Below are 11,427 nucleotides of genomic sequence, written 5' to 3'. Positions count from 1 at the left end.
AGCCCACCGCATTTTTTGAAAGAGACAAGTTCTTACTCTATTGCTCAGGCTGAAGTGTAGTGGTGCAATCTCCACTCACTGCAACCACCACCTCCTGGGTTTAAGTGATTCTCCTGCCTCAGCCTCCCTAGCAGCTGGGATGGAAGGTGCCTGCCACCATGCCTAGCTAATTTTTGTATTTTAGTAGAGGTGGAGTTTCACCACGTTGGCCAGGCTGGCCTCCAACTCTTGACCTCATATTATCTCCCCACCTTGGCCTCCCAAAGTGCTGGGATTACAGATATGAGCCACCATGCCTGGCCTCTAGTTAACATTTCTTAAGTTGTTTTTCCTTGATGAAGTATTAATCCTAATTGATAGTGTGTAACAATTGAAAATTACTAAGATAGCTATGTGAGACAAGTTTTCATTTGTTGGACTTTCAGCTTAGTACTAATGGGAACAAAAAGTAACACAATAACTTTTGTACTTTGATAGTTTCCAAACTGTAATGCAATTAAGCTATATTTATATAAAACATTAAAAAATTTATTTTGCTAACTTCAGTGAGTGTTACAACATGGAGAAATACAAACATAAAGCCAGCAGTACCTCCTCCTTCACCAGAGTTGAGTGAGGTATTTATTTTTCCATACTTCACACAAACATATGTAGTCATACATTGCCCCCCTCCTTTTTTTCTTTTTTTTTTTGAACAAAAATGGGATTGTATGATACACCTTAGACAACTTGGTATTTTTACTTAATATCATGGACGTTTTACATATAACTTTAATTACCTGTAATTTTTGTAATGGCTTGTTTTAACTGTTTTCTGATGTTGATTTTAACTTATTCATTTTGTGATTTTGTACCACCATATAAGCGGTCCTGCAGTAAATAAATATCTTTATATAGTTAATTCTTTTGTGTTGGTGCTGCTCGTTCAAGGTAAATTTCCAAAAGAAACTTCTGGGTCAACTTTTTTTTTTTTTTTTTTTAGTAGGGGTAGGGGAGGCGCAGGTAAGAGCTGTGGCTCCCGCTATGTTGCCCAGACTGGTCTTAAACTCCTGGACTCAAGTAAGACCCTGCTTTGGCCTCCCAAAGTGTTGGGATTACAGGCGTGAGGCACTGGGCTCAGTCCAAAGAATTTCATATTGATTTTTAAACAAACCCAAAGTTCAGTTTGATGTGTCATTAATATTCTAGAAAGCACTTGCATTTCAATTTCATGTGTTACCTCACTTAATCTTTGCAATAGCCCTGTGAGGGAGGCATTATTGTTTCCATTTGCAAATGGACAAATAAGATCGAGTTTGTTTAGTTGCCAACCTGGAGCTGTATTCTAGGTCTTTTGATTCTGATTTCTGTTACACCATGAAGATTGATACTAACAAAATTTTTTAGTTGGGAAACCTCTAGAGTGTTTGTGAATATATTCCTTAGCCATATGGTGATGTATCAATGTTTCAACTATAGCTACATAGGGGAAGGATCACCTGGAGAGCTTAAAAAATACTAATAAAAGTCTGCCTGGCTTGTTGCCCATACTAATTTATGCCAGCCTTTGGTATGTGGGACCTGAGCAACTGTAGTTTATGAAATCCTCCTACCTGGACTGTGGGCTGTGTTAAATGTTTGAGAACCAGTGATCTCAAAATTGGGGTGCTCCTATCCCTGAGGGGTACATGAAGAGTTACAAACTATATCTGTTAGTGCATTTAGTCTTCTGGGAACAGGTTATCAGGTCCTCACCATATATGTACTTAGAAAGATAGAACTCTGATCCATCCCCGATCTTACTGTTGTGTATTTTACCCAAGGTAGTTAAACTTTGGCACCAAAGAGTTAGCTTTCTTATGTGATTAATCCTTCCTTACATTGCTGTTGGAGTGAAACTGGCATATTTTCACCTCCACTGGTATTTTCTGATTTCAAATCAATGATAGTTTTCGGTGATAGGAGTAATGACAGATATTTTTTTTTAACCAGTTCACTTCTTCCTTCCCTAACCTGTTAAAGAATACATCACAAAACAAAGGACAATACTAAAATACTTTGCAAGCTAGCAGCATGTAAATCCCATTTATCACAGCATACTGTCAAATATATTGATTTTAAATTAAATGTATGATTTAGTTGACTTTTTTTACACTGAGGAATTTATGAAAAGAGTAGGATAGAACTAACCTAGATGAAATGGCATTTGTAAATATTTATCCTATGTTTTTCTCTTATTTATTATTTTTGAGATGGAGTTTTGTTCTTATTGCCCAGGCTAGAGTACAGTGACGCAATCTCGGTTCACTGTAACCTCCACCTTCCAGGTTCAAGCGATTCTCCTGCTTCAGCCTCCCGAGAGGCATTACAGGTGTGTGCGCCCACACCTGGCTAATTTTTATATTTTTAGTAGACACAGGGTTTCAGTATGTCAGCTGGGCTGGTCTTGAACTCCTGACCTCGGGTGATCCGCCAGTCTTGGCCTCCCAAAGTGCTGGGATTACAGGCATGAGCCACCCACTGCGCCCTGCCTGCTTTTCTTTTAATTCATGGTGAGAGAATAGTTAGATCTGCAAACTGGGCTTTGGTTTTTTAAAACCTAGTGGTGTAAAAGTAAAGCTAGAGATATTTACTATAGTAGGTATTGAGTGAGTGTACATGTAGATTCTTTTATATTGCCTCTAAAACAATTGGAAGCTTACAAATAAGACTGAAAATATTTTTAAGTGATGTTTAGTTTAGATTTTTTTTGTACTTTTTTTTTTTTTGAGATGGGTTAACCCTGATCATTTTCCAACTCCTGGCCTCAAGTGATTCTTCTCACCCCAGTCTCCTAAGTAGCTGGCATTACACAGACATGTACCACCTTGCCCAACTGGAATTTCTTTGCAAGTCATGATACACATCCTGCGTATAAGTATATTTCAGGAAAAATTTAGTCTTGCTCATACATTGTAGTAAACATATTTTTTTTTGAAATAAGCTATAGAGATCACTTATTTTTAGTGCTTAGATGTGGCATGTTATTAACTAATTTATTAAATATTTGAGCTCTACCATATATAAAGCCATTGATTTCCAAGTTAACATGACTATAAGAACTATATAAATGTGCTGTGATTTTATCATGTATATATTTTCAATATTTTAAAAGATAAGTAGTGTGTGGAAAACATTCTAGGAGTTAAGAACTATAAAATGTAATATAAAAATCATGCATATCCTTTTTCTAGGTGTGATCACTATTAATGGTTAAGTGTGACCTGGCCATTTATGCTTGCATCCTGATTTTACCTAACTAGGGTGATAGGAGCACAGATTGGTTTTCACTTTGCCTTTTCATGTAATAATCTGGAATATTCTTACTGTTTCATTTCCCTTCCCTATTACTATATCCATAGTATTCCTACTGTGAACATTTCATGGAACACTAGCATAACCAGAACAGTTGATGAGATTGTATGGGATTTTTTTCTTTCCTAGTTAGGATTTAGAGAAGTTTTAAAATTTAATGGGTAAGATGTATTAGTAATACTGAAACTTACCAATTAAATTCTGTGGGAATTAAGAGAAAGATTGTTTGGGGTCAGTTTTAGGGAAAGTGGCATTTGAGCCAAACTTTGAGAGATTTGTGAGATTGGCACATGAAGGAACAAATGGTAAAGAGTTGTCCAGGCGTCTGGGATAGTAAAAGCAATAGAAAGATTGAGAGAAAGTGTTCTTTTTTTAATGTTTTTATTTATTTTTTTATTTTACTAGACGGTATGTGGAGTTCTTTTTGTCTTGGGTTTTTTTTTTGGAGACAGCCTTGCCCAGGCTGGCGTGCAGGGGCGAAATCTCGGCTCGCTGCAAACTCCACCTCCCAGATTCAAGCAATGATTCTCTTGCCCCAGCCTCCCAAGTAGCTGGGGTTACAGGCACACGCCACCACACCTGGCTCATTTTTGTATTTTTAGTAGAGGTGGGGTTTCATCATGTTGGTCAGGCCGTTCTCAAACTCCTCACCTCAAGTGATTCACCTGCTTCAGCCTCCTAAAGTGCTGGGATTACAGGTATGAGCCACCACCTCCTGCCAAGGGAAAGAGTTCTTTTAGAGAGTGGTGTAATTAACATTACCTCCTTGAGTGATAGCTTATGCTTGGCTGGTATGGTAAAGAGCATGGGACTTTTGGAGTTTTGATACTGTTACATTCTCTACCATTTTAGTAGTTTATTTCCCTATTTGCAAAGTAAGGATACAGTATCTACTTGGCTAGATTGTAGTGAGAATTACATATAATGTGCCTGGTACAATCTATGGCATAAAATGGGTACTCAATAAAATTTGTTATTCTCTTTAGGGTAAGGTTGTCTGATTAAAAATTAGTCTCCAAAATTTGAACTTACTTGGAAATCAGTTTTTAGGAAAATTTTTCATACACTAGTCAAAAGTTTGGTTGAGGAGGCAATTAGCCAAATTAAGCCCATGTGAAGGCTTGGACCCTAAGTGAATTACCCTCAAGGAGAGTAACCCCCTTTATTCTTTTTTTTTTCTTTTTTCTTTTTGAGACGGAGTTTCGCTCTTGTTACCCAGGCTGGAGTGCAATGGCGCAATCTCGACTTACCACAACCTCTGCCTCCTGGGTTCAAGCAGTTCTCCTGCCTCAGCCTCCCAAGTAGCTGGGACTATAGGCACACGCCACCACACCTGGCTCATTTTTGTATTTTTAGTAGAGGTGGGGTTTCATCATGTTGGCCAGGCTGTTCTCAAACTCCTCAGCCTCCCAAGTAGCTGGGACTATAGGCGTGCGCCACCACACCTGGCTCATTTTTGTACTTTTAGTAGATGCGGGGTTGCACCATGTTGACCAGGATGATCTCCATCTCTTGACCTCGTGATCCACCTGCCTTGGCCTCCCAAAGTGCTGGGATTACAGGCGTGAGCCACTGCGCCCAGCTAGTAACCCCCTTCATAAAACTGCAGTTTATACATGTTATTAAAAAAAATCTTTGTCCAAATTGTGTAACTAATCTTCAAGGCCCAGCTTAAATACCACTTGCTTCATATGGATTTTTGTCAGACTGCTGTATGTATTTTATTAAACTTTATTTTTTTCTAACCACCTAGCCTTTTCATTTACTAAACTTTATTGTGAAGTTTTCAAACACATAGAATAATAAGTATTGTGAACTTTATCCGTATTCCACATTGTGTGAAATCTTATCTATACCTATATTTTACTTTTTGGAGGAGTATTTTGAAGTAAATCCCAAACAATATGCCATTTCAAGCATAAATTCTCTTACAGATGAGGACTTAAAAAAACAAACCCAATCCTCTTGCTAGTATCATAACTAACATAATTCCTTACTATTACCTAATACTCATTCTATATTTGAGTTTCCCTGGTTTTTCTCAAAGAAGTCTTTATAGTTGGTTTGTGAGAAGCAGGATTCAAACAAGGCTTACACAATTTTTTTTTTTTTTTGACATTTAGGTCTGCCTGTACCACAGTCTATGTTATCTGCTTCCCCACTCTGACTTTCAAAATTTTATGTTATAAATATGTTAGTGAAATCAAGTGATTTATTTTTTTCTTTTTTCGTATTCTGGATTTGGCAGTTACTTTTTTATGTAACTGTTGAATTTGTTCTTTGTTTCACATTTCCGGTCAATCAGTATTTAGATCAGTAGTTGTATTATAATATTAGATTGAAGCTTAGTCTTTTTTTAAGGTAGTTCTTCATATGTGGTGGTAGTGTTTCATACTACATTACATCATGAGTCATATAATGTCTTACTCCACTATTAGGATGATGTCACATTTTAAATCACAGAAAATAATGCTAATTTAGAAATACTAGGCCAGATGTGGTGACTCATGCCTGTAATCCCAGCACTTTGGTTAGGCCAATGTGGGAGGATTACTTGAGCCCAAGAGTTCAAGATCAGCCTGGGCAACATAGTGAGACCCCGTTTATACCAAAAAAAAAAAAAAAAAAAAAAATTAAAAAGAAGAAAATTAGCCAGGCCTGGTGGCACCTGGGGTCCCAGTTACTCAGAAGACTGAGATGGGAAGATTGCTTGAGCCTGGGAGGTCAAGGCTGCAGTTTGGGCAACAGAGCAAGACCCTGTCTTTAAAAAAAAAAAAAGGAAAGAAATATTGCTCATTTCATAATATATCTTTGACTTTAGAACCACTTTTTAGACCAGGTGCATTTGCTCATACCTGTAATCCTAGCATTTTGGGAGGCCTAGGCAAGGCATAGATCACTTGAGTTCAGGAGTTTGAGACCAGCTTAGGCAACATGGCAAACCCCATCTCTACAAAGAAATACAAAAATTAGTTGGGCATACTGGTGTGTGCTTGTAACCCCAGCTTCTTAGGATACTGAGGTAGAAGGATCACTTGTGCCCAGGAGGTCAGGATTGTAGTGAGCCATGATCAATGCCACTGCACTCCAGCATGAGCAATAGTGAGACCCTGTCTCAAAACAGCAGCAGCAGCAGCAACAACAACAATAAAAACAAAAAAAAAAAAAAAAAAAAAAAAAAGAACCACTTTTTATGTTATCTAAACAGTTTTCTAAAGCTTGTCATCTTCATTTACATCTAAATTATTTGACCTTGCTTCTCTCTGGCAATACCTAATACATCAAAACCCAGCATAGATTGAGGCTGTTTCGTGTGTAGATCTTCTATAAGTAATATATTTTTCAAGATAGGACAATTTTTCTTAAGTAGTGTTTTGATTCTCCAAATAAGTCAGTTGAGAGGATGCATTGTAATATGAGAGACTTTTGTAAGGGCTCAAATATATGGTGATTCACCTTTTAGAGAATTTTAATGGAACAGAACTCTTATATTTGCACATACGTAGATTTGTCTAAATGATGGAGCTGGAATAAAAAATTAAAAGATTTGAACTTTGAGCTAATAAGGTCTTTGAAGGAGCTTTCTGGTTTGTGTAAGTCTGTATATTGATAACACTAACTTTTATGCGAAATTTCATTCAAAACATAAAACTTGACTTTTCCTTATTGTAATTGAGTGAATAATACTGTTCTTTGTTACAGAGTTTTCTGCCTTGCTAGTAAAACAAGCATAGATAACTCCCCCATGAAAGTATATGGACTAAAACTGTTCATGTAGATCTTGATTGACCCACTAGCTAAGTGACTTGTTCATCGTCACTAAAAACTGTAATTCAGTTTATGCCCTCAGAAAAATAAGAAATGACTGAGAGTGGGTTTGAATAGTAGAAACTTTGTTAAATCTTTGAAGGCTGATGGTTTCCTATAAATAGCTAAACCTGGATGTAGATTTACTTTTGTCATGTGAATGAGAAAAGGCATTGGTAAACAAAAATATTTTGTTGGCAGATTTGCAATAAAGGATTAAATTTGCTGAGCAGAAGAAAGTATTCCTTAGGAATTCAGCACTTGTTTGTTTGCCATAGATACCACTAATGTTCAGTGATTATGTTGATTAAAATCAACCCAGCTGTGTGCGGTGGCTCTCGATTGTAATCCTAACACTTTGAGGGGCTGAGGCAGGAGGATTGTTTGAGACCAGCCTAGGCAACATAGGGAGACCCCTGTCTATACAAATACAAAAATTAGCTGAGCGTGGTGACGTGCATCTGTCATGCAACCAGATCTTAGAAAAACTATCACAAGAATAGCACTGAAGGGATGGCAATAGTCCATTCATCAGAACTCCGCCCCAATGATCCAGTCAGCTTCCACCAGGCCCCGCCCCCAACACTGGGGTTTACATTTTGACATGAGATTTGGGTGGGGACACAGATCCAAACCATATCTCAGGGTCTCACTATGTTGCCAGGGCTGGTCTTGAACGCCTGGGCTCAAGCCATCTTCCTATATCAGGTTCCCAAAGGGCTGAGATTACAGGCATGAGCCGTCATGCCCAGCCAAAACAAATACGTTTAATGATGTAAATATTCGATATAAATGCATTTTCTTAGTTCTTTATGCAAGATATTTATCAATTTTTTGTTTTGTTTTTGTTTTTTCTTTTTTGAGACGGTCTTACTCTGACCATGGCTCACTGCAGCCTCAACCTCCCAGGCTCAAGCGATCCTCGCAGCTCACCAGAATAGCTGAGACCACAGGCATGCACCATAATGCCCGGATAATTTTTAAAATTTTTTGTAGAGATAAGCCTCTCTGTGTTGCCAAGGATGGTCTTGAATTCCTGGCCTCAAGTGATCTTCCCACCACAGACTAACAATATTTTGGGATTATAGTTGTGAGCCACTGTGCTCAGTTGCTGACTTTTTGAATTATGAACTAGTAAATAGGAAAACTATCACGGAGCTAAATCAAGTTGTTACTGAGTGCTTCACTTATTTTTCTTCACATCATTAGTAATAATCTGCCCATAGAAAAATAAGCTAATATTGTTAAAGTTTAGAATGAGCAAAATAAGAACACTGTCATTTCTTTTCTTTTGCTAGAAAACAGTCATAACCTCAAAAATGACTTTTTAATTCAAATATAAGATTATACTGCATCTTGGCCAAAGAAAAGTTTCTATCGTATATTTTCTATGGTGGTAAGTTCTGATTATTTATTAGAGGAAATAATACTGGAGGTTTGAGCCTTAATAATGCAGACCAAAAAAAAAATTGAAGACGGAATTTATAACCCAAGCAGTACATTGTGCCATATCTCTGAATACCTTTTTTTTTTTTTTTTTTTCCAAATAAACAGTGAAATAGTATATAACCAGTTGCTAGTAGGTTCTTTTGCTTGTTAGAAAAGATCTTTTCTCCCTAAGTTTTAATCATTCAGGATAAAGTCACTAAATTTATGTCCAAGTTCCAACTTTTCCGCCAGCAGATAACACCAGCATTTGTAGCTATTTAAGAGATAACAGATTGACATATTGTAGAAATTAAGAGTCTCACTTAGTGACATATGGGCAACCGTTTCCTGATCCCTTCAACTTTATTATAGTCTATATGGTGATTATTGTATAAGAGTTGGAAAAGTTATTTCTCTTCCATTGTCTTGCCCAATTTCTCCTTCATTCTCTTCCTCATAATTGAAATAAACAGTAACACTCTAAACTGAAAAGCTGAGCTTAACTCATGCTGGTGGGGGTGGGGTTTTTTTTTAAGTCTTTTTACTGTAACACCCTGATCATTGAAAGATAATAAAATTAATTCCATTTAGATATAATCTGAAACCCCCATTCGTTGAAAAAAACACGTCAGTAGTAAAAGTGAAAAAGTTGAAAGCAAATTCCTGATGCTTAACTTTCGGGATGCTCGTATTTGGAAGTGGATTTCGTGTCTTTGCGTTTTGGGGAGCAGTCGAGAGAAAGTGAAATAGAAAAGAGGTCAGTAAACTGTGGCCTGCAGGCCAAATCTGACCCATCACCTGTTTTTGTATGGCCCCTCTGTGGGAATGGTTTTTGTATTTTTTAATTGTTGGGAAAAAATTTTAGAAGAATAATTTTCGACACACGAAAACTACATGAAACTCAAATTTTACAGTTTATCAAGTTTTATTGGGAAATATCTGTGCTCATTCATTTTGGTATTGTCTATAGGTGCCTTCCTGCTACAGAGGCATAGTTGAGTAGCTGCCACAGAGATCATATGGTCTGCAAAGCCTAAAATGTTGACACCTACACTAGGGGTATGATTTATCCCAACAGTGAGAATGGATCCAAAGAGCTAAGAGACCTCTCAAAATTATCCAGAGGTTCTTTAACTTATGTGACCTCATCTATATGGACTACTGATAAAAACCTGAAAGTAAGCAAAAAGGTAAAAGCTCTAGTGCTTACTTTGACTCTTGAGAAAAATTCATGTCTACTACTGATACTGGTTTTTTCTTTTTCATGCTTTAGATACTGATTTTTAACAGTTTCTTGGCTTTACCGTTTTCCCACATTGACTACCTTCTTGGTAACCATGGCCCTTAGATTAGAGGTCCTTTATGTTGTCTCTGCATAATTTTTCTCTTGGGAGGACAGCCTTAAGGCTGGTGGCCAAAGCCCAGTCACTGAAATCTGAGGTTGGCCTTGCATTAAGGTCTGACCTCGCACTTATCTATTGTGGATAACAGTAACCAAGTGATTGAATATTTCTCCTCAGAATTAGTCTGCATTTTCTTACACATCCAGTTAAGTCCATCTTTAAGTTCCATTGGTAACTTTTACCTTTTGTAAGGAGCAGTACAGTTCCTGTTCCGTACTGTGAGTGATCACGTGGCCACCTAGTAATCAAAAAAGTTTCTCATCCTTTTGTTCTTTCTATTCCCAAACCACATGTTTCTTCATTTTTTTTCTCTCCCCAAGTTGTCTGAACCAAACCATGTTTCTGTGAGCCAGGGCTGTGTTAGCAAATCCCACTTCTGACACCAAATGTAAGGCTATAGGGTTAAAAACACAATTTCTCCTACTGTACACAGGACACTTCTGTAACCTCACATGTATTGCTTGATGTGCTTATCAAGCAGTCAGTTCTGCAGCAAATTCTCCAGTGGACACCAGCTGGGTGTCCTCTAACTCATTTCTGTCCTCTATCTCCCTAGAGAGAGCATCCGCTCCCACAGATTGAGGGCTTAGGTTTATAAGACTGTCCCTCCTACTTCAGATACTAGTCGGAAGTCGTAGGTTGTCACCTAGGCTTCTGACAGACTGGCTGTAAATCAGGTGTTCTTCTGACCTTCTTTGGTCAATTAATTTGCTAGAATAGTTCACAGAACTCAGGGAAACACATTACTACATTTACCCATTTATTATAAAGGATATTACAAAGGATACCATTGAGAATAGCCAGATGGAAGAGATACATTAGAGTGAGGTACGCTCTTCAGGAACCTCCAAGAGTTCAGCTCTCTGTAAGCTCCCAGAACTCAGACCTTTTGGAATTTTGCAGAAGCCTCACCTCATTACGTAGGCGTTAAAATCCTTGGTGATCAACTAAGTCTTCAGTTCCTCTCTGGAAGTGGAAGGGGGAACTGAAAGTTTAGACTCTCTAATCAAAAGGATGGTTCCCCTGGCAACCAGTCCCCCAACCCCCCAGTAGTCAGTCAGCTCATTATCATACGTAATACAGAAAACACCCATCACTCCAGACATTCCAGGGTTTTAGGAGCTTTTTGCCAGGAAATGGACAAAGGCCAAAATTACATTTTACCAATATTACAGTCTTTCAGCCTTTTTTCTAAGGTGATATTTTTAGCAGGTATAAAAGTGTGGATTGACACTCCTTTCAGCACTTTAAAATCTTGTCCTTTATGTTCTGGGCCCCGTTGTTTCTGGTTCCAGTTAGCAGTCATTCATATACACATTGTTCCTCTTTATGTAATATATTGCTTGCTTCTGGTGATCTTGAGGACTTTTTTTATCTTTGATTTTCAGTTTTTATAATGAGTGTAGGTGTGGGATTTTTTTTTTCTTTTTCTTTTTCTTTTTTTTTAAAGATGGGG

General features: G+C 37.7%; 1 protein-coding gene across 21 annotated transcripts in view; it reads left to right on the top strand.

Moving 5' to 3' along the window:
* PUM2 (pumilio RNA binding family member 2) overlaps window positions 1–11,427 on the top strand; it is a 110,366-nt gene that overhangs the window by 9,972 nt on the left and 88,967 nt on the right. Inside the window, exon 2 of one of the 21 annotated variants that reach the window (XM_017526431.2) lies at window positions 9,539–9,758. The exons of the other annotated variants lie outside the window; for them this stretch is intronic. The gene's annotated coding sequence lies outside the window, so the exon portion shown is untranslated. The remainder of the gene's footprint in view (window positions 1–9,538; window positions 9,759–11,427) is intronic. 21 annotated transcript variants of the gene reach the window in all.

Source organism: Cebus imitator, unplaced genomic scaffold (assembly GCF_001604975.1).
Source record: "Cebus imitator isolate Cc_AM_T3 unplaced genomic scaffold, Cebus_imitator-1.0 Scaffold1, whole genome shotgun sequence".
NCBI classification, from domain to species: Eukaryota; Metazoa; Chordata; class Mammalia; order Primates; family Cebidae; genus Cebus; species Cebus imitator.
This window is presented reverse-complemented; position numbering and strand designations above follow the sequence as displayed.